Genomic DNA, 23,037 nt, shown 5'->3' on the forward strand with positions numbered 1-23,037 from the left:
CGGGCATGACTAAAATCTAAAGAGCTATAGCATTTGGTAAGTCCGTTTGACTATAGGTTTTTATAGCTGCTGCGTAGTTGCTTCATATGACATGATAATGCTGTGCCTCAACTTTGTCATGTGCTTATCTCTACTCTCCCCATTTTACACCATGCGTTATGCATGTCTGGAGTTATTTTCTCCGCTGCTATGCCCTTGTTTAGGAGACCTGTTTTTCTTTATATACATATACCCTCTGGTATTTCTCTTTTCTATACTTCTTGATTTTGATTGCAGTACTTTATCTTTTAAACTACAACTCTGCTTGGCTTGTTGGATGTTGCATCTCTAGTCATTCCCTTGTTTGGGCTCCGCAAACTTTTTCTTATGTAAGTACGTTTTTATAATTAATCATGGGTAGATTATTATTAGTATCTCATTGATATTGGAGGATGTTTATCCCTAATGTTGCAATATGTGCAACAGTATTGACTTTTAGTCCCTAGATAAACATAATTCATTATACTTTCCCTTTCTTCAGCTGGACTTTTCGTTCTCTACGGTTTGTCTGGTGATACTAGACGTGTGGGGCTATTTAGTGGCTGTATATCATCTGGCAGTGGTTTGAAATGGGTTGATTGGTCCTAGGTAAGCTTTGTTCGCTATCTAAGTGGTGCTTCTCTTTCAATATGTCCTCTTGTAAATATTGATAACCAATGTATTTTGTGTGTGTTTCTTTTCAAACCTATAGTGTTTATTGCTTGATTAATCGCACATCCCTTGAAGAAGCATACCTGCGAAACATGTTGGGATAATGTGCAATAATATATCTTCATTCAATCTACTTTCTGACCATCCAGACCACCACTGTATACCACTGTTGTTTTTTATGTATATACCATTTTAACCTTGATCCTAAGAAAATGTATACAATTTTGTATTATATATTATTTGTATTTTTGATATTAAGCACCATCAAAATCCCTACCAATTCCCCTACCTATTCATACTTTTAAGTCATTTTATAGCCAAAAATGCAGACTTTAACATGAGAGCAAAAAATAAAAAAATCTCTAGTGGGGAACTGGTTAAAGACACAGAAACACACCAGAAGTCCATATTCATTCAAAGCACCCCGCCCCCCCATGTGTCTGTTCCATATGCAACCTTTATCCACTACCACTTACAACACTAATAAACGCAAAAAGAAAAAAAATTTGTATGGCAGCTTACCAATTCTTATGCCGTGTACACACGACCGGACTTTTCGACAGCAAAGGTCCAACGGAACGAATCCGTCGGACAATTCCATCGTGTGTGGGCTTCATTGGACCTTTGCTGTCTAAAAATCTGACGGACTTTAGATTTAGAACATGTTTCAAATCTTTCCGACGGACTCGAGTCCGGTCGAAAAATCTGTTCGTCTGTATGCTAGTCCGACGGACCAAAACAGACGTTAGGGCAGCTATGGGCTACTGGCTATGAACTTCCTTATTCTAATCTGATTGTACGTCATCACTTTAGAATCCGTCTGACTTTGGTGTGATTGTGTGTGGCCAAGTCTGTTCATTCGGAAAGTCCGTCGGAAGTCCGCCGAAAGTCCACTGGGAAGACCGTCGGACCTTGTCTGCCGGAAAGCCCAGTCATGTGTACATGGCATTAGATGTGATGGTTGCATTTGTTTTCTTTTTTAGGCTTTCTTTATTTTTTTTTCATTTGGCAATCTGGTCAGTAAGTCTGTGGTTTTTCAACAGAAAAGTGTTCTTGCATTTAACCTTTTAAAAAATGATCAGATTTATTTATTTTTGTAAAACTTTTATCCCAAAAGGAAAACAACTGTTTGTTGTAACAGATTATACCGTATTAGCAGGAGTTTGGCTTCCATTTATTAGTGTATTCAGTTCTGCCAGTACTTCTAACTCTCCCTTCCCCCCAGACTGACTATGCTGCTGTCAAAATCTGCCCCTTGTGCTCCTTCATCTAGAGTGGAGGCACTCTAAGCCCTTGTACACACGGTCGGAGATTCCGACAACCAAATCCGTTGGATTTTGTCCGTCGGATTTTGTCCGAAACTGTTGCATACACACGGTCGGACAAAGTTGTCGAAAAATCCGATTGTTCAGAACGTGATGATGTTATTCCCTTACAACGGGACTACGTTAACGCTAGTAGCCAATAGCTTTGGTGTAGGAATTTGATTTGAGCATGCGTGCTACTTTGTCCGATCGGAATTCTACACATGATCGGAGTATGTCCGATCGGGGCATTTTGTCGGAAAATTTTACCAACAAGTTGGAAGACTTGGTCCGTCGGATATTCCGACGGAAACAGTCTGATGGAGACCACACACAGTCGGAATATCCGACAAAGCGGTCCGATCGGACACATTCCGTTGGAATCTCCGACCGTGTGTACAAGGGCTAATACAGGAGGTGTGTAAGGCTGGATTCACACCTATGTATTTTTAGTGCTTTTTGCATTTTGCCGATTTGCCCCACAGAACGTGTTCCATAGGAAGCCATGGTAAATGGACTGTAGCGCAAATCTGCAAAATGCAAAAAGCACTAAAAATGCATAAGTATAAATCCAGCCTTACTGGCCAGGTCACCAGGGGAAAACAGGGGAAAAAGCATAAAATAAGAAAATGAATGCAGCCACCACATCTAATGATTGATAAGCTACATTATATTGGATTTTTGGTTTGGAGTTTAATACCGCTTTGCAAAAAATTAAACGCCTGAAGCTACAAATACTGTAGCTGCTAAGTTGAAAGAAAACAACATTCACCTGTCCCAGGGTCCAATGTGGTGCTCTCCCCAACCAGTTCTTTGTTGGGCTTCAGGTGTCCGCTGCTGGCATATTTACTATGGGCACCTGGCTGTGAAGCTACCCACTGCACATGCACGAGCCGTGCTGATCTTTGTGAAAGGTAACCCAGAAAGGATGGTAACCCACAGAGTTGGCCTTCGGAGTCCATTAAGGCCTTTGAGAGTTTCTGCTCCTCTGTTGGCACATCCTGATCCTATGTTACCTTTTATCCTTGAGGTTGGTGCTTCTGAGACTGGAGTCAGCACCCTCCTGTCTCAACACCCTACCTCTGAGAGCGCTATGCATCCTTGTGGCTACTTTTCCAAGAAATTGTCACCTGCGGAGTGCAATTATGAGATTGGTGAGAGAGAGCTGTTAGCGATCATTTTAGCTTTGAAAGAATGGAAACATCTCATCAAAGATACCACTGTGCCGGTTCTCATTCTTACTGACCATGAGAATCTCACATTCTTGTCTGAGGCTAAATGTCTCTCTCCCAGATGGACGTGGTGGGCTCTTTTCATGTCTAGTTTCAATTACATTGTCCCATTCTTACCAGTAATAAGAATGTAAGGGTTGACTCTTTGCCAAGACAATTTTCCTCCACTTCCAAGATGGAGTCGGTTCCGGTTCCTGTGATTTCTCCTTATCGTATTCTGGCTACGGTTCGCACCAGCCTCATTTCTCCTTTGGGTGACAAAATTCTTGCTTCTCAGGTCCATGCTCCTCCTGAGAAACCTGATGATCGCTGCTTTGTCCCAGAGAGTCTCCATACTGCTGTGCTCCAGACTTACCATTCTCCCAAGGCTGCTGGCCACCCTGGGAAGAATCAACTCTTTTGGGCCATTTCCCAACAATTCTGGTGGCCTAGGCTACATGCTGACGTAACCGCCTTCGTAGCTGCCTGTTCTGTGTATGCTCAGAGTAAGACTCCACTGCACCTTCCAGTGGGCTTCCTACAACCCATACCCAATGGAGAGGCCCTGGACCCACCTGTCTATGGGTTTCATTGTGGCGTTACCCAACTCCTAGGGCAACACAGTTATCCTTATGGTGCTTGACCAGTTCTCTAAGATGTGTCATTGTATTCCACTTAAGAAGTTGCCCACTTCTAAGGAACTGGCTTCCATTTTTGCTTGGGAGATCTATTGCTTACATGGGCTACCCAAGATGAATGTCTCGGACAGGGGTAGTGAGTTTGTGGCCCAGTTCTGGCGAGCCTTTTGTGCAAAGTTGGGAATTCAGCTTGCTTTTTCCTCTGCGTATAATGGGGTCACAGAGCAAGCCAATCAGTCCTTGGAGCAATTCCTACATTGCTATATTTCTGACCATCATAACAACTGGTCAGATGATCTCTGCCTTGGCCTTGGTCAACATCACAGAGACTATCTCCTGCATTCCTGTTAAAGACTTGCTTGGATGATATTCTTTCTGGCTCCAGACCCTGCTTGTTGTTCCACTATATAAAGTAAAAAAGTAACAATACAGCGCATAGAAAAATAATATAAGTGAATAATAAAGTGACACTCTATTAGTGCATCTAAAAACAAAAGTCCATAGATACAAAAAAACAAGTAGAGTTGTCAAGGAAAAGATCCACTTGTGCAGTGTGCCTTCAATCGACAAAACAAGTGATGATGTGATTCCTTCACCAATAAGCAAGATGGACTCTCACCTCAAAATATGGACCCCTGATTTAACAGACAGGTCAGAAAACGCATGTTCCCATCATGAGTTAATCACAGCATTCAGTAGATATAGCGGTAGTGCTCAAAGATTGAATCCTTTTCAGTATCCTCAAGTTAATATGATTCCATATAAAAACATAAAGAACAAAATCTAGTGCTCTCCGTTTAAACGAATTTATTTTAAAACAGAAATGAAAGAGATACACTCACATTCTGGTGCACTGATCTCCAGTGCTGAGTGCTGGGCATGAAAACAAATATAGCACAGCGTCCATACATGGATCAGTATAGCAGCTTGCGGATGACGTCACGGCTTAGGTCACGTGGTCCGTACGCGTTGCGTCCCCGAAAGTAGGCGGGACTTCATCAGCGGCGACGGCGTGACGTCGGACAGCCGCTTTTAAGCTGGTATACTGATAATGAGCCAATGAGAGAGAAGATAGTGCGCAAGGCAGTTTCACAGAGACAACACACATCAAGCGTGACTCCGGAAGCCAAATTAACACTTAATCAATTACCGGAAAGAGAGGAAACATTATAAAAACTAATAAAACTAATAACATAGAGGGGTGCATATGAATTGAACCACATCAGTAGCAACATACATACGTTACACAACCCATTGCCATCAAATGGAGCATATTAGATAGCAAGAAAAATTCCTAATAACCATAAAAAAGCAGTATTATAGCGCCGATGTGGGGACACATAAGTGTCTCTCAGCCCATCATTGCACCCCTGCAGAACATAAGATAAAACCACAAAGCCGCCGACGCCATCAGCAAGCAACACTGATCCATGCATGGAAAAAACAATTAATACAAAAATAATGAATTACATAATAAAAATGAATACCAAAATAAATGACTATAAAAATCTAAATAAAATAAAAATAAATAAATATAAAAATAAAAATAAAAATAAATGTGAAAATAAAAATAAAAATAAAGATGGTACATACATGTATAAAATTAGCAAAATTATCTATCCGAAATCCGTCACGCCGTCGCCGCTGATGAAGTCCCGCCTACTTTCGGGGACGCAACGCGTACGGACCACGTGACCTAAGCCGTGACATCATCCGCAAGCTGCTATACTGATCCATGCATGGACGCTGTGCTATATTTGTTTTCATGCCCAGCACTCAGCACTGGAGATCAGTGCACCAGAATGTGAGTGTATCTCTTTCATTTCTGTTTTAAAATAAATTCGTTTAAACGGAGAGCACTAGATTTTGTTCTTTATGTTTTTATATGGAATCATATTAACTTGAGGATACTGAAAAGGATTCAATCTTTGAGCACTACCGCTATATCTACTGAATGCTGTGATTAACCCATGATGGGAACATGCGTTTTCTGACCTGTCTGTTAAATCAGGGGTCCATATTTTGAGGTGAGAGTCCATCTTGCTTATTGGTGAAGGAATCACATCATCACTTGTTTTGTCGATTGAAGGCACACTGCACAAGCGGATCTTTTCCTTGACAACTCTACTTGTTTTTTTGTATCTATGGACTTTTGTTTTTAGATGCACTAATAGAGTGTCACTTTATTATTCACTTATATTATTTATCTATGCGCTGTATTGTTACTTTTTTACTTTGTATTGTGGGATTTGGTATTTTGACCTATAGTATTCTAGCTGCATGTTGTTGATTATTTCATTTATTTGTTGTGTTCAGCGCTGATTGATTTTTCGTTTTATAGTTTTTTGCACCAATTTACTACAATTACAGCTGCTAACATGGATGTTTTTCAATATTTGGAAAAAAGGGAAGTTAAGTTGAGTGATATTTTCTCACGCACTCCCTCCTTAGAACAAACCCCAGATGTTGTTCAGGCCTTCAGAAAACTTGGTCATGTTTTTGAGAAAAAGGTTAAAGCTTGGTGGGATATTGTTTCCTTTCAGCAATATATTTCAGCCAGATTAATACCTCGTCGCTTGAGATGGGATGTTCCCCCCAACGATGGGCTTCTCGATAGAGACTCCATGTTGGAATGGGAAGGTTTTTTCTTGGAAAAAGGTCTGGAACTGATGGATTTTTTGCTGAAACGAAAGCAAAGGAAAATTACTATTTTGGAAACCCAGATAAATGATATCAGGAGCTCTATTGAACCGTTTAAAGATACTCCTGACTTTACCAGACTCTCTGTTAAACTAAGGGATAAGGTTACTAAGTGGGATGTTGAGGTCCAAAATAAGAAAAATAAAAAATTCTTGAGGGATTCTGATGATTTCAATGGGGGGAATGTGTTTAAATGGCAGAAGATGAATCAATCTGAGGGAGATAGTCCTAATAATGTTCCTATTGAGGTTGATGTCATAACCTCTTTACCCCCTCCAGGTTCTCAAGCCATTCCCACTCCACAGTATCCCCAAATTGGATCAAGTGGCAATAGAAGTAACTCCCCTAGGGGAGGTACGTACGGGAGGGGTGCCCCTAATAATCGTGGGAAAAATAGGGGGAGAGGTAATAGCAATTTCAATGGGAATTGGGGTCCTAGGGAGGGTCCTGGGAATGACTCCCAATACTATTATGGCTACCACTCCCCAAACAGACAGGGAGGTTACCAGCATGAACACATTTCCCACCAGGGGGCTTCGTATGGTGGTCCTGTGAGGTACCCTATACCTGTGTCCAACAGATTTGCGACATTACAATATGGTCCAACAGGTGAGGGAGGGGATTTTTTGGGCGCACGGGGTGGTCCGGGGGGGGGGCCCCTATGTGCAACCACCAATCCATCAACCCACCAATCCACCTTATGTACAACCACCTACCCATCAGGAGTGGTGGAAACAGCAACCCCACGGAACCCCTCGGTCAGGCAGTCAGGTTCGAAAAAGAAAAGAGAGAGAGGAAGGAGAGGGGGTAGGAGAATTCAAAAAACAAAAACCCCAGTAGGAGCGGGTATCTATAACCTTAGTGGATGCACATTAAGTGACAATGAACTGAAGGTTTTAGATAGAGGTTTAAAATTTGCTCCCGTTCGGAATCTAAATAAATGTCATACTTATGTTAATATTCAGAAGTTCATTAGGAATCTGAATATGAAAAAATATTTTTTGTCTAATCCGACTAAACAGGTTAGAACTTTTGAAACTCAACATTCTAATCTCCGTAACAAATCTATGTTTAATCCTCTTAATACTGATAACAAGTTTCTGGAGGTTTTTAAAAATGTCGTAATAAATGATTTAGATACACTAAAAATACGTAAAGTGAAAGATCCCCAGTATATTAAACTAGGTGTGGAGTCCTTAAAAAGTAGGGATGACATCATTATACGCCCCGCCGACAAGGGCGGTGGGTTGGTCATTCTAGATAAAAACTATTATATGTCCGAAATGAATAGACTTGTGAGTGACATAGATACATATCAAGTGCTAAATAAAGATCCTATGTTACAATATAAGGATGAATTACATTGGCTAATAGAGGAAGGAAAAAACAAGACTGTTTTAAATAAAAAAGAGGGACTTTATCTTGATCCGTTGTTTTGTAGGACCCCCATTATATATTGCCTGCCGAAGATACATAAGGATTGTGTTAATCCTCCCGGCAGGCCTATAGTTAATGGCATCGATTCTATTTCATCTAGGGTGGGCCAATATATAGATACCTTTTGCAGCCCTTGGTGTTGAAAACAAAGGCATTTCTTAAAGACACCAAACACATCATACAAATCCTTGAATCATTAGAATGTTCGGCATCCTGTTTCCTTGTGACTGCTGATGTTGGCTCCCTGTATACAATTATTGGGCACAATGACGCGCAGGCTTCGGTTCAGTGGGCCGTGTCCACATTTTCCGATCTTTCTGAGTGCCATAAAAAATTCTTCCGTAAATGTTTAAATTTTTGTTTGACCAGAAATTATTTTTGGTTTAATCATCAGTTCTATCTACAGACCAGGGGTGTTGCCATGGGGGCTAAGTTCGCTCCCAGTGTGGCCAATTTATTTATGGCCCACTGGGAGGAGGACGTCGTCTTTCGTAATCGCCCCCATGAATTAATCTGCTACAAAAGATTTATTGATGACCTGATTATGATATGGGATGGTGATCGAGCGGGTCTGGACAATTTCATTGGGACTATGAACACGAATGATAAGAACATCCAGCTGTCTTGGAACATTAGTCAGGAACGTATGGTATTCCTTGATTTGGAGATTAGTAAAGATAAGGATGGGTTGTCTCTGAAGAATTATTTCAAACCAACCGATCGCAATTCATACATTCCTCTGGGGAGCTGCCACCATAAGTCTTGGCTGTGCAACATCCCCAGAGGACAGTATGTCAGATTAAGACGTAATTGTTCTAAAGTGGACGATTTTGCGCTTCAGGCTCAAATTCTATCCTCCAAATTTCAGGAAAAAGGCTATGACAGATCTGGTCTAGATCATGAAGTAGCTTGAGTCCAACAGTTGGATAGATCTCTTTTGTTAGGAGATAAAATAAAAGAACCAGTAGATGGAGGTGTCAACTTTAGAATGGTTCTGGATTATAATGTCCAGCACAAGAAATTCGAAAAATTAGTTGCTAAAAACTGGTTTATACTGAAACAGGATCGGGTATTAGGACTTCTCTTACCCGCACGCCCCTCTTTTATATATAAAAAGGCTCCTTCGTTACGTGATCAGATAGCCCCCAGTGTCATTGATCCTCCTGTACAAACTGAAAGCAGGCTTTTCTCTTTCTTGTCTGGTTTTTATGCATGTGGTAGGTGTACTGCTTGCAAACACTCCAGATGCAATGTAAAAAAGAGGAAATCCTTTGTTGCTACTAGTAACAATAGGGAGTACAAGATCGATCAATTGATCACTTGCTCTACGGTAGGGGTGGTATATATGTTACAATGTGGATGTGGCCTCCAATATATTGGCAGGACGTCCAGGCCTCTCCATGTGAGATTAGGTGAGCATGTAAATAATAATAAGAAGGGTCTGAGGACACACAATGTATCTCGACACTTTAAATTGGTACATGCTCAGAATCCCAAAAGTTTGAGTTTCTGGGGGATAGAGAAGGTTACGAAACATTGGCGTGGAGGTAACTTCATACGCCAACTGAGCAGACGTGAGTCGCATTGGATTCATGAAACAAGGGTTCTTGCCCCGAGTGGCTTGAACGTTGATTTTGATTTAAACTGCTTCATTTCGGATAGATAATTTTGCTAATTTTATACATGTATGTACCATCTTTATTTTTATTTTTATTTTCACATTTATTTTTATTTTTATTTTTATTTTTATATTTATTTATTTTTATTTTATTTAGATTTTTATAGTCATTTATTTTGGTATTCATTTTTATTATGTAATTCATTATTTTTGTATTAATTGTTTTTTCCATGCATGGATCAGTGTTGCTTGCTGATGGCGTCGGCGGCTTTGTGGTTTTATCTTATGTTCTGCAGGGGTGCAATGATGGGCTGAGAGACACTTATGTGTCCCCACATCGGCGCTATAATACTGCTTTTTTATGGTTATTAGGAATTTTTCTTGCTATCTAATATGCTCCATTTGATGGCAATGGGTTGTGTAACGTATGTATGTTGCTACTGATGTGGTTCAATTCATATGCACCCCTCTATGGTTTTAGTTTTATTAGTTTTTATAATGTTTCCTCTCTTTCCGGTAATTGATTAAGTGTTAATTTGGCTTCCGGAGTCACGCTTGATGTGTGTTGTCTCTGTGAAACTGCCTTGCGCACTATCTTCTTCTCTCTCATTGGCTCATTATCAGTATACCAGCTTAAAAGCGGCTGTCCGACGTCAGGCCGTCGCCGCTGATGAAGTCCCGCCTACTTTCGGGGACGCAACGCGTACGGACCACGTGACCTAAGCCGTGACGTCATCCGCAAGCTGCTATACTGATCCATGCATGGACGCTGTGCTATATTTGTTTTCATGCCCAGCACTCAGCACTGGAGATCAGTGCACCAGAATGTGAGTGTATCTCTTTCATTTCTGTTTTAAAATAAATTCGTTTAAACGGAGAGCACTAGATTTTGTTCTTTATGTTTTTATATGGAATCATATTAACTTGAGGATACTGAAAAGGATTCAATCTTTGAGCACTACCGCTATATCTACTGAATGCTGTGATTAACCCATGATGGGAACATGCGTTTTCTGACCTGTCTGTTAAATCAGGGGTCCATATTTTGAGGTGAGAGTCCATCTTGCTTATTGGTGAAGGAATCACATCATCACTTGTTTTGTCGATTGAAGGCACACTGCACAAGCGGATCTTTTCCTTGACAACTCTACTTGTTTTTTTGTATCTATGGACTTTTGTTTTTAGATGCACTAATAGAGTGTCACTTTATTATTCACTTATATTATTTATCTATGCGCTGTATTGTTACTTTTTTACTTTGTATTGTGGGATTTGGTATTTTGACCTATAGTAGTCTAGCTGCATGTTGTTTATTATTTCATTTATTTGTTGTGTTCAGCGCTGATTGATATTTCGTTTTATATGTTGTTCCACTATGCTGTTCCCTGGCTTCCTGACTTTCTAGCTTGTCTGACTATCAGTTCCGGTTACCGAAATTTGGCTATGTTTTGACTACATTTGTTCTATTTACTTTTATTATAAAACAAGTCTGATATAACTGTACTTCTGTCTCGGTCTGATTCATGGTTTCTGACATCAACAAACCAATATAAGAAGCAAGTATCAAAAACTCTAACGCGTGAAACACATTGAGTGGAGCTAAAGAGAGCTGGAGTCTGCCACATAACTTTGCATGTGGCAGCCATCTTTGTGAATGTTTGATACTTGCTTGCTGAATGCATGCTGAAAGGAGAAGGAAGCAGAGAGATGAGCCCATCATTGTGCTGCTTCTCCTTTTTCAGATCACTGTGCTGGTTCTCCTTTTACAGACTGGGGTGGGTCCAGGACCATCAGACTGAGGACACCTTGCAACAGAAAATGTAGTGTGAGGGGAAATCTTTGGACTGAATGCACATAATGCCGTAAAAACTGGTTTTATGGTTGCATAATTTAATGGGCTATTCATTTTTATCTTGCTATTTTTGCAGAAATTTTGCTTTAATGCAATAAACCACCATGTCTGCTCCCCCGTGTATCCTGTTAAAACTACCTAAGCTGTTTTCACAAATTATTATATTGTTACTGTTTTACAGAACACAAAAATTGCAGTAAGTATAAATTACATTTTATCATTCATGAAAAAATAATATTGCATGTTGCTCCAACACTTGTGATGTGATACATTGTAAATGAAAAGCAGCAAACAGGAACTATGAAATATACTAATCATCAATGAAGGTAAAACAAGTCCATTACTATTAAAGCACTGACATGCCAAATTGGGAGGCACAAGCAATAGACTAGCTAACTATGGAAAATAGTCTAAAAAGCAGTGATTACCATTTCACTCTGTTATATTCCCTGCCCATCAAATTAATCTCTATTTATCAAATGCTTTTTTTTTTTTTTTGCTAGTTAATATTTAAGAAGATAATAGTATAGCTAGATGTTATAATAAAAAAGGTTAAACTGTTGTAACTGCTAAAAAGAAGACCAGTAGCTTGACTCAACCAGACAGAAAGATAATAAACCTATTTTTATTAGAGGAAACTAGCATGGGGAATTCACTGTGCCAAAGAATGAAAAACAGTTATAACTCAATAAAAATAAAATTAACCCCCATGTACTTTCTGGTGTTCATTTTATACAACCATTGCTGTGGCCTCAGCCAACCAGTCTTTATAACAGCTGGAGCAGCCATATTTTGTGTACAATGTTCTTTGGATAAGTTGTATACATTCATGCATTCAGACTAACCAAAAGTCAACTCATGAGAAGAACAGACATGTACAGTGCCTTGAAAAAGTATTTATACCATTTGAAATGTTCCACATTTTGTCATGTTACAACCAAAAACGTAAATGTATTTTTTGGGATTTTATGTGAGAGACCAACACAAAGTGTTACGTGATTGTGAAATAAAATGAAAATGATAAATGTTTTTAAACACTTTTTACAAATAAATATGTGGAAAGTATGGCATACATTTGTAGTGTATTGTGGAGGAGTTTAAAGCAGGGTTAGGTTATAAAAAAAATCCCAAGCTTTGAACATCTCACAGAGCCATTTTCAATCCATCATTGGAAAATGGAAAGAGTATGACAAAACTAAAAATCTACCAAGACATGACCTTCCACCCAAACTGAAACACCAGGCAAGGGGAGCATTCATCAGAAAAGCAGCCAAGAGGCCCATGGTAACTCTGAAGGAACATCAGAGATCCACAGCTCAGGTGGGAGAATCTGTCCACAGGACAACTATTAGTCGTACATTCCACAAATCTGGCCTTTATGGAAGAGTGGAAAGAAGAAAGCCATTGTTGAAAGAAAGCCATAAGAAGTCCCATTTGCAGTGTGTGAGAAGCCACGTGGAGGACACAGCAAACATGTGGAAGAAGGTGCTCTGGTCAGATGAGACCAAAATGTAACTTTTTGGCCTAAAAGAAAAACGGTATGTGTGGCGGAAAACTAACACTGCACATCACCCTGAATACACCATCCCCACCGTGAAACATGGTGGTGACAGCATCATATCGTGGGGATGCTTTTCTTCAGCGGGGACAAGGAAGCCGGTCAGAGTTGATGGGAAGATGGATGGAGCCAAATACAGGGCAATCTGAGAGTGGGGCAGAGCTTCACCTTCCAGCAGGACAATGAGTCTAAACATACAGCCAGAGCTACAATGGAATGGTTTAGTTCAAATCATATGCATGTGATAGAGTGACCCAATCAAAGTCAGAACTTAATCCAATTGTGAATCTGTGGCAAGACTTGAAAATTGCTGTTCACAGACGCTCACCAATCTCATCCAAGCTCATCCAATCTGTCAGAGCTTGAGCTATTTTGAAAATAAGAGCAAAAATGTCACTCTTTATATGTGCAAAGCTGGTAGAGACATCCCCAAAAAACACTTGCAGCTGTAATTGCAGTGAAAGGAGGTTCTACAAAGTATTGACTTGGGGGGCTGAATACAAATGCACGCCTGATTTTTCACATATTTATTTGTAAAAACAATTGAAAACCAGTTATCTTTCTCCTTCCACTTCATAATTATGTGTCACTTTGTGTTGGTCTATCACATAAAATCTCAATAAAATACATTTATGTTTTTGGTTGTAACATGACAAAATGTGTAAAATTTCAAGGGGTATGAATACTTTTGCAAGACACAGTATATGTTTTCTTCTGTGTTTGTCATTTGGCTGTAATGTTTAATGTTGCTATCATTTAAAACTACAAAATTACTTAGGAATCCTTATAAAAGAATACAGAAAAGGGAGCTACAAAATATATATAAGTGTAAAGTCAGTGTATACTGCATTTTCAGTTATCATATTGTCTACCTCAAATATATTTTTGTTGTGTTTTTGTACACTTTTTGTTTCACACTTTTATGACTATTTCTTGTGAATGTTTATAGATACTGAGCCATCCTTCCAACTTTCTACTCCCTCCTCGCTTTCATTTCCCCCTATTGCATATTGTCACTACTACTGTATATCCTCCTGTTTTCATGCTACTCTTTTCTCTATGCATTCATTAAGCATGACCCTTCCTTATACAGCACTGTTGCCTTTTATTTTCCTTGGTAAAATAGAACACTTTCCCTTTTACAACACCCATCACTATCTATTGACTGAGGTGGTCCAGATTCAAAGATTACACATCATGTAATCTAGGGTGTAACACAAGGGTTTTTACCATGATAGCACCCAAACTTGACTGCGGTAGAAGCAGGGTGTTCTATCCCTGCAACAGGTTCCATGGTAAAAACAGTTGATGTGAGGTTTTGACAACTATTAAGTGCTTGTTTACACATACGTGCATATAAACTGAAGGACAAAATACACAGATTAGACTTGCATGAAATATTTGGGGTTTGTTCAAACTACACTCCAGCCCACAGCGATGCTGAATCCGATCTCTCCCCTTTCCTCTCACACTGGACGGAGAGGGGAGAGAGGAACCGGATATCACTTGACGGAGCGATCACCTGGTAAATGGCCGTTGTCAGTGGCCATTCACCATGATCCGTGATGCTCCCATATGTGCACCCCAGGGGGCGTGCGGAAGCGTGATTCTGGGAAGATGTCATAGTACGCCCTCCCAGAGTTATCAAACCGCCCTGTAGCCGTGATTCGGCACGGTACCGCTGAGTATGGCTGGGTACCGCTGAGTATGGCTGTTTACGGCTGAGTATGGCTGGGTATCGTGAGTATGGCTGAGCATGGCTGGGTACAGCTCAGTATGGCTGAGTATGGCTGGGTACGGCTGAGTATGGCTGAGTATGGCTGGGTATTGCCGAGTATGGCTGAGCATGGCTGGGTACGGCTGAGTATGGCTGGGTACGGCTGAGTATGGCTGAGTATGGCTGAGTATGTCTGAGTATGGCTGGGGATAGATAGGATGACTGAGCATGGATGGATGGATGAGTATTGCTGAGTATGAATGGCTGAGTATGGTTGGGTGGATAAGTATGACAGAGGGATGGCTGAGCATGGATGGATGAGTATGAATGGCGGGATGGATGAGTGTGGATGGCAGGATGGCTGAGCATTGATGGCGGGATGGCTGAGCGTGGATGGCGGGATGGCTGAGCGTGGATGGTGGAATGGCTGAGCGTGGATGGCAGGATGGCTGAGCGTGGATGGCGGGATGGTGGCTGAGCGTGGATGGCGGGGTGGATGAATGTGGATTACTGAGCGTGGATGGCGGGATTGCTGAGTGTGGATGGTGGGATGGCTGAGCGTGGATGGCAGGATAGCTGAGCATGGATGGCGGGATGGATGAGTGTGGATGGCGGGATGGATGAGCGTGGATGGCGGGATGGATGAGCATGGATGACGGATGGCTGAGTGTGGATGGCTTATACAGAGGGATAGATGGAGTGTGGGTGGTGGGATGGCTGAGCATGGGTGGCAGGATAGCTGAGCATGGATGGCGGGATGGATGAGTGTGGATGGTGGGATGGATGAGCGTGGATGGCGGGATGGATGAGCATGGATGGCGGGATGGCTGAGTGTGGATGGCTTATATAGAGGGATGGATGGGTGTCATTTGATGGAGCAATCACATGGTAAATGGCCGCTGTTAGCAGGAGCGCAATTCTGGGAGGACGTCATAGCAAGTGGTTAATCTGTCCGCTGCTATACAGTGTGTGTATCAACCTGAAGACTCTCAAAACCTATAAGGCTAGAACCGCAGTATACAGACGAGCATAGGAGTAGGCACTGCAGCTTACAAATATATTTGCAAATGTTTGCAGACTAAACCCTCTCTTTTTAACGTGAATTGTTAGATGGGTCAGTTTGTTTGTTTTTTACAAGCTAGCTGGTAAGTGTGCTGGGAATTTTTTAGTTTGTTAGTGATGTGCTTTGCACTTCCATGTGCACCTTACCACAAAGGCTAGTTATAGATTGGGGTGGTTGCCGCTTGTTTGTACAGTTGGTTGAATTTGATGCGGCGATGCAGGGGACATCCTGCAAGAACACAATGGCAGCTGAAGGCATCCAATGCTTTCCTGCACCATATTCAACCAACTGTACAAAAAATTGACAACCACCCCAATCTATAACTAGTCTAATGCAATAAGGTACACATGGAAGCCTCTTCCTATAAGTAGGGATGGGGGCAAACCTGGACCCAATCAGTCCACTCCTATATGTTCTTCAACTTGGAGAATCTCAAAACTATAGAGTTAGAACTGCAGCATACAGAGGATCTCTGGCGTAGGCACTGCAGCTTATTTGCAAATGTGTACAAATGAAACACTCTGTTTTTAGCATGAATTGTTAGACAGGGTCAGTGTTTTGTTTTTTTGCAGCCTAGCTAGTAAGTGTGCTGGGAATTTTTTGTTTATTCGTAATGTGCATTGTCCTTCCATGTGCACCTTACTGCAAAGGCTAGCTATAGATTGGGGTGGTTACCAATTGTTTGTAGAATTGGCTAAATAGTCATCCACCTCTCCATGTGACTCATAGGAAGGTTTGGCGCTACCTTATTAGCTTGTCTCCTTGAATCAAGTGGATACTCTCATTAGTCTGAGGTCCTGCAACAACTCAGACAGTACTCGAGTATACAAAAAATCAAGTTGAATTTCCTCCTGCTCTTTAGACTATCCAGCTTTTAAACCCTAAAATTTCAGTTTCATTGTTTCACATAGCGAGGCAGTTGCTTCAAATCCTTGCTTGTTTCTGAATACTTCAAGATCCATAGTGCTTAGGGTGCCAAATATCATGCCTCTGGTTCCTAATGCAGTATCTATGGTATCTCTTGGCTCAATTTTAAAAATATCCTGACTCTGACAAACTTTTTAATATATAAATTCAATTTTTCATAAATGCTGCACATCGCCTATCCTACCTATCAACTCTAAAATCAGATAATGTTATCTTCCATGCATCTGATACGAATTGGGGTTGATTTACTAAGGTCAAATAGGCAAAGAAAATTGCACTTTGCAAAGGAATTTGACAGGTGAGATGAAAATATAGGGACAGCCAAATCTGAAGCTTTTTCTATAGGGACTCTAGCCGTAACCATTGCAGGAACAAAGTTATCTTTTTTTTTTTTTTGGTTCTCACATTAGAGTTGCACACATTTTACCCTAATTAATTTTACCTTAATTATTCCCTGTCAATTGTTTGAACATTCACCAGACCTCACCAATGGCATTGCAAAACATCGATCTAAATTCGGGTCCAAATCTAAAATCATATCCATATGAGTCTTGTTAATCAATAGCCATGTGCACACATCTCGTATCCATATTCATTGGCATTCCAATCATCATATAGGCAGATCCACACCATTGCATAAGATATTCCACTTCCATGGGTTTGGACTAATGAAATAAAATGATGTATTTGAAGGCCAGTAAGCATTAATGAAATAGTATCCCTCTACAGGTCACCCCCAAACTTGCAAAATGAAGACGTGTACTGTATGGACATTCCAGTTTGTGAATTCCAGACCTCATATTGTTTGTTTTTAACATCAGACTAAACTTTCTCTAGGTTTTTTAGTAGTATGAACTGATTCTGCTTTTACAGACCACGCAGTATGGTCAGTACAACCACAGTTTTGCCGTAAAAAAGACAAATAGTTTTAGGTGTGTATCTTTATTATGTATGGGACTGGCTAGTAATCAGTATCAGGATGGAATGAAAACATCTAAAAAAAAAAATCCCTTGGATACATTCAGGCAAATCATGGTAATATCCCTTAAATTAGTTTCTATTTCCGCTAATTGAAAACGGTGTAAATAATATGTCATCCTACAAATTCTTCTCCTGTGGGATCTCTAGGGTGAAAAACTAGGCAGTAGAGAGAAATGACACTCAGAGCTGTAGAGAGAGACAAGCACACAGTATAGAAGGGTGTGCTTTTCTCATATTTTATGTCTGTGGTTTACAGCCACTTTAACTCATGTTAGAACAAAGGATATTAAGGGAGTAGCTTTCCCTGACTACATTATATTCTACAGATCTGTCAGGGATTCCAACCTTCAGGTTGTATTTCCCGTAAACCATAACATTCAGGTGGACTCCTGAATCTTCATGAGGCAAATGGTCACCCCAGATACTGACTGATTTTCAGACCTCCCGAGTGGTCTTTTTACATTTGCAACAATCATGCTGTCTAATCAGCATCTTGATATGCCACACCTGTGAGGTGGATGGATTATCTCGGCAAAGGAGAAGTGGAAGTGCTCACTAACACAGATTTAGACAGATTTGTGATCAATATTTGAGAGAAATAGGCCTTTTGTGTACACAGAAAAAGTCATAGATCTTTAAGTTCAGCTCATGATAAATAGGGGCAAACAGAAAAGTGTTGCGTTTATAATTTTGCTCAGTGTAGATGCCATACACGTTTGACTTGGGGTACACACTAATGCCGCATACACATGATCGGACATTCTGACAACAAAATCCTGGGATTTATTTCTGACGGATGTTGGCTCAAACTTGTCTTGCATACACACAGTCACACAAATGTTGTCGGAAATTCCGATCGTCAAGAATGCGGTGACGTACAACATGTACGACGAGCTGAGAAAAATTAAGTTCAATAGCCAGTGCGGCTCTTCTGCTTGATTCCTAGTATGCATGGAATTTTGTGCGTTGGAATTGTGTACACACGATCTGAATTTCCGACAACGGATTTTGTTGTCAGAAAATTTGAGAACCAGCTATCAAATTTTTGTTGTCAGAAATTCTGACAAAAAATGTCAGATGGAGTCTACACATGGTTGGAATTTTTGACAACAAGCTCCCATCGAACATTTGTTTTCGGAAAATCTGATTGTGTGTACGTGGAATAACAGTTTTTGTGCAACCCAGCATGAGAGGTTAGTCCATTGATCTCCCCCACTGAGCTGTTGTGTTTTGACAGGGGGACGCCCCCCCACCAGAACACTCTGATCAACACTCTCTGCCAATGGCAGGGATGGAAATTGGGGTCTCAGACCAGCCAGTGCTGAAAACTTTTATTGTACGTCTTGGCACAGGAAGTAACTTAACAGCGGTGCCTTCATTTACTATCCTGATAATTTAGACCACACCCTTCTCCGGGAACACTGACTTCTTGTTATCAGATATCAAAACTTTTATTTTAAGACGTGTGAAAGCAATTAAAATCAGGCAATTGTTCGGACTTGTTACATCAAGTATCTGATAAAATGCATTATAAATGAAATAACTAATAAAAATCCACTTTGCACTGCATGTGCACTTGGAAGTGCAGTCACTCTAAATCTAAGGGGTAGATCTGAACAGAGTGGAAACTCTGCTGATTTTATCATCCAATCATGTGCAAGCTAAAATGCTGCTTTTTATGTTCCTTACATGTCCTCCTTGGATCTACAGCGACTTTACTTCCAAGTGCACTTGTAGTGCAAAGGGGATTTTACTTTAGTAAATAACCCCCATAGTTCATATGCTAGAGAATTAACAATCATCTAACTGCAATTTGTTAGAGAGTTAATCTTCTAACTGCAATTTTAACATAAGTAGACATATATTCTGTGTTTTTTTTTTTTAACAGTCTTTGGTAATATCCAAAAATGAAGTTTTAGTCTGAGAATTTAGGGAGGTTTCAATAACAGCTGTCATATCACATGAAACATAAAAGAGGAGGAGTTCTGGAAAAGAGAAAATGTCAATGTGTTGAACACTTAGCAGATTATAGATTTTAAAATATTTAAGACAAAATGGAAGATGAGAACAAGATGGCAAATAAGTGTATTATACATGATGAGGGCAAAAGCCTTGTGAGTCAATATTTCCAACTCAAAAGTTGGAAGCAACAGGCAACAAATAAAAATAACTGAAAAACTGAAAGCAATTACAGTGTTCTTATATGCAATGTGGAAGAGGAGGTTTTTTATGCTTAAAAAATACAGATGTAGATTGTCCTCAAATAACCCTGTTTAATGAGTAAGAAAATTTAGTTTGATGTAGCTTCACCTTCTTACCATTTAAAACATAATAAACATTCAATTATACAGCCTGTAATTATAAACATATAATTATTGGACTTATTTTAGATCACTAGACATTTTTTTCTATACAACATTCCTGTTTGTAACCTGTATCTGTTTCACCCTTTAAATAAACATATTCAGAAAACTATAATATCTATGAAACACTTTAAAGAAGAACACCAATCAAATTGTTAGGCAGGATATTATTTTAAAGCTGAAGCTGAAACGTGTTTTTACTTGAGCACCAAACACCAAAGCAAACACATTAGTTATACAGTGCCTTGAAAAATTATTCATACGCCTTGAAAGTTTCCAAATGTTTTTTATTGGGGTTTTATGTGATAGCCCAACATAAAGTGGCACATAATCTTGAAGTGGAAGGAAAAAAAACTAGTTTTCAAATTTTTTGTTACAAAAAAATTTATGAAAAGTGTGGCATGCATTTGTATTCAAAATTATTTGGACTATTATGGGGGCCATTGCTTTGCCAGCACATATGGAATACATTTTATATTTAATCAGCTAAAATCCTGTTTTGGATTTACTGCTTGTGTTTCTTTTTGCTGTCTTCTAGGTTCTCCTAGAGCACTTGTAGTGCCAAGTGGTTTTTCCCTTATTAAATAACATCCATTGTCACTGTAAATACCAACTTCAACACAAAAACTGGTATTGATCATTGAAAGAAGAAGCCACACATTGTCGAGTATAAAACCTTTTACTCCGTACACATTCACATGTGCGTTGTTTTTTTAAAGTAACACATTTTGAGTTATCAAAATATTATTTTATTTTTTTAGGTTACATAAACAGCCATGTTTCAAAACATAACATACACAACTCTGGAACTTACAAAGTTCAACATTGAAAAACTTTTAAGGCAATATATTGTCCAAAATGTGTAGATCTTGCCTTCAACAGATAGGGTGATGGCACCCCTGTTAAAGCCAAATTTTGAAGATGCACACAAATTGGGAGTCAAACTGGGGATTTCCATCCTGATCCCCCATGCATAATATCAACATGTGCTATCTCCCATCAAGGGGGATCAATGGACGTGTTTTGGGGGTGCAACCACTTTCTCTCTCCTACTTGAGTTACGAGGTAGGGGTTGCAGCCACAAAACCCATACATTGATATCCCCTGATGGCAGATAGCACATGTTGACACACTGTGTGCATCTTCGAAAATTTGACTTATAAAATGTTTCCAAAATGTAAAAATTAAAAAAAAATGGTGCCAAATTTTTGGGAAATTAGATTCTTCCGAAGACATCAATCATGTTCTTAAGTTTTTGTTCAATCTCCAAAGTTTTTCCTTTTATCAAGTCTAAATCCTGAATACACCACATAATGTCCTGGATTAGCCTTTGGGCACTGTCACAGGTGAAATGATGAGATGTTCTTCCACAACCTGTACATAACATTAAAATAAAAATACACACCATGTATTATAAATATGCAGGCATACATCTCTTACCTGAATCTGTGGTGTCAGACACTCACCTGTTGTGGTGTTAATGTCAACCACCTCTCCTTCCTCCACATTCTCTGATTGTGGTAACCTATTTTCCCCTTCTTCAGGAGGTGGGGGGGGGGGGTCCCTGGTGACCTCATATTTCCCCATTCTTTGCTCCCCTATGAGAATGAAACAAAAGGTATATTAGCACGCAGATATTTGAGGCAACAAATATGAATGTGAAACATTGCTTGGAAGTGGGGTACAATTGTCTGTTTGGGTAGAGTTCCAAGCTGAACACATTATTTATTCCCTTACTAAAGCTGGAATACTTACCTTTTTTGGACAAGTTTCACACCTGGAGGCACCCAAAGTATCCACTGTAGTACCTGTGTGGGACACCCTAAAAAGTTTGTTCTTTTGTCCCACACTAGTGCAGATGTGTCCAGATGTGTAAACAGCTGCTGAGTGTCCTCTCCTTACATTACACTGAATCTAGTTTGCTCTTCCTTCGAGGTTCAAACACATCTAGACAACAATGTCCTAAACTTCTCTGACAATAAAAATTAGCATGACCAAATGTATTTAATCCCGTATCTGGGAAAAACATCATATTTATTTGGCAAACAAATGATGTTTACTACGACCGAATACTGTGCCCATGAACATGAAAGTAGCCATTATAAAATGTCCAACAGTAAAGAAAAGCACATGGCGCAGCATGCAAGTAAATAATAATAATAGAAACACACGACAAATACTTACTTTTTCGAAGAACTTTCTTGATTCTTCTGTATTGATCCTGCTCCCTTAATTTGAGGTCTGACCAGTATTTCTGCAATTGATCCTTGGATCGGCGTACCCCAAAATTCTTGTGCAGACTCTTCACAACTTTATTCATGATCTTGGCCTTTCTCAGATTTGGGTTTGGGTACGGACCATAATTCCCATCATAGTCGTTCCTCCTCAAGATGTCGACCATCTCCAACATCTCTACAAAGAACATATGTGTGGCCTTAAATCTCCTCCTGGATCATGGCGTTTCTGGCTCGGGGCTTTCCTCCTCCTCGTTAAGGCTATTATGCACCTGCTGTGTATCCGCCATGTTCCTCTCCCATTACGACGAAAGAGACGGGGCGTGGAATATTCTAGAAAGAACATCAGGGGCGGGTGGCGCGGGCACAGTGTATATAAGGCTAACACGCAACAAACATTATAACAAAGGAAAGATTTTAACTTGGGACATGAGCGGCCTATACTGAATCTAGATTGAGGCCTATATTGGGATAAGATTAGCCTGAGATGACTGTTTTTGTCTTTTGTTTGGTCTTGCAGAGAAAACATATCCATTTAAAGATCAGAGAATTCCTGGGTGAATTCCTTGATAAATATCGAGATATGAGAAATTTATGGGAGGTGAAAAAAACGTTATATCACAATAAAGCAGCTAGGAAGGCATCGCTGAAGAAACTGCTTAAATTTGTAAAGACTTGGGCCCCCAATGCAGACATGAGGGCTCTGGAAACTAAAATTGGTAGCTTAAGAAGCACCTATAGGAA

This window comes from Lithobates pipiens, unplaced genomic scaffold (genome assembly GCF_037356315.1).
Source record: "Lithobates pipiens isolate NorthernLeopardFrog02 unplaced genomic scaffold, aLitPip1_a1.2 Scaffold_1, whole genome shotgun sequence".
In the NCBI taxonomy this organism is placed as follows: Eukaryota; Metazoa; Chordata; class Amphibia; order Anura; family Ranidae; genus Lithobates; species Lithobates pipiens.